Raw genomic sequence first — 2,031 nt, forward strand, 5'->3', positions numbered from 1 at the left:
TGATAACTCATCAACATAAAATATAAAGTGATTTTGATAAAAAATAAAAATGACTCAGAAGAAATTATAAATGCAAAGACAGTCTTCACAGAAGCAAACTCTCAGAAATATTTCTTGACTTTGAAAAGGATAAATTGGCTGCAGTTAGTATAAATTTAGAAGTATGACAATTCACAAAAATATAAAAATATGTTTACATATTTCATTATATAACCCAAAGGAGAAAGCAAATATTGTTCACATGATTTTTTAAATCACAGTTTCTCAGGTGATGGGAAGGTGGCTCAGTGGTAGAGTGCTTGACTTGCATGAATGAGGTCCTGAATTTCATTCCTTAGCACGACATAAGCAGAAAAAATGAAAGTGGTGCTGTGGCTCAAGTGGTAACACTAGCCGTGAGCTGAAGAACTGAGGGACAGTACCCAAGACCCAGAGTTCAAGCCCCACAACCAACAAAAACAAAGCAAAAAAACAAAAACAAAACAAAACACAGTTTCTCAATTTTGTGGCCTCAATTCTGTAATACCACTACTTCAGCCTAGGGTTAAGATTTTAGGTGTGGACATTTATCAACACTACTAATTCAGACTCTACTTGATAAAAATTTTAATCAATATTTTGTTTTTAGTTTTGCTCTTTGTAAATTCACATGCACCTATGAAAAATGGTGTGGCCATCCCAATAATATTCTCAAAGTACCTCTTAATGACGACTCACAAAATGTTTTATTATATTACAAGGAAAAATGCTATGAAGAAAAAAATAATTAAATATTAATGATTATTAAAATAAAAAACAAAATAATTACCAGGGTTTTCAGTATTTGAAGTGTACATAGTAGATTTTACTATTTTCTCATATTCCTGTACATGTAAAACTGGATAAAGCTATGAGTAGCCTTTAAATTTACCCACTAAGATTACTATTTATAGTTCATCTCATCATTTATATGTGGCTTATATAATTATTTGTTCATCATTAACATAAAACGTAAGGGAGCCCTAAAGATTTAACATAAACTGTGTACTTTAAATCTTAACTCTTCACTCTGCTTCTTTAAACAGTCTTTGCAACTTCTCATTAGTAAAGTTTCTATAAACTCTGAAATGTACATACTTACTAGTACATGCTACTAGAAATATTATATACTTTATCAAAAAATTTTATGACCTGCTAAACAGTCTTAATTTTATCATATATAAGCAAATCCCAAAAATAAACATATTTAAATCATTAAAACTTTTAACAAACCTTAACATTTGCTGCAATGATCACTATGACAGGTGCCTTGTGTAGAATAATTGAATTCCTCTTCCTACACATCTCATGAACAACAAATACCTGGAATTATTTTGTTTTTGCCATGTCAATCTTGACTTTACTCTTAAATGTGTGCTAATGTAAGAAATAAATGGTTCAAAATTTCACAATTCTTTTGAACTTACTTTTTGTTGAATTGTCTAGTTTAAGAAAATCAATTACACTTTATATATACAATAATGTTCTGTGCTCAATTTGGCTGCACATACACTAAAATTGGAACATACAGAGAAGATTAACATGGTCCCTGCAAAAGGATGACACGCAAATTAATGAATCGTTCCATACTTTTACAACAACAGATGCTGGAAGGGATGTGGCCAGAAGGGAAGCCTACTGCATTCTTGGTGGGAGTGTAAACTTGTTCATCCACTTTGGAAAGAGTTTGCAGGTTCCTCAAAAGACTCCACATAGAGCTCCCGTATTACACAGCAATCCCACTTTTGGGCATTCCCCTAAATGATCAGAAACAAGTCCATACTAAAACTACCACCACAACAATGTTTATTGTAGCATTATTTGCCATAGCTAAGATACGAAACCAACTCCGATGCCCCTCAGTAGAAGAATGATCAAGAAAACATTCTGTGTGTGTGTGTGTGTGTGTGTGTGTGTGTGTGTGTGTGTGTGTATGAGAATGTACACTTACACAACCACTTTGGAAATCAGTCTGGTGAGTCCTCAGAAATCTAAATATTGACCTTCCTTATG

The 2,031-nt window shown here is 32.6% G+C and overlaps 1 non-coding gene across 1 annotated transcript; it reads left to right on the plus strand.

The window, feature by feature from the left end:
* The first annotated feature begins 1,506 nt into the window (after positions 1 to 1,506).
* LOC122124497 lies at positions 1,507 to 1,612 on the plus strand. Its single transcript, XR_006150572.1, has one exon. It is a non-coding gene; the product is annotated as a U6 spliceosomal RNA (small nuclear RNA).
* The last annotated feature ends 419 nt before the right edge of the window (positions 1,613 to 2,031 follow it).

This window comes from Dipodomys spectabilis, unplaced genomic scaffold, assembly GCF_019054845.1.
Source record: "Dipodomys spectabilis isolate Male_0828 unplaced genomic scaffold, ASM1905484v1 ptg000237l, whole genome shotgun sequence".
Lineage (NCBI taxonomy): Eukaryota > Metazoa > Chordata > Mammalia > Rodentia > Heteromyidae > Dipodomys > Dipodomys spectabilis.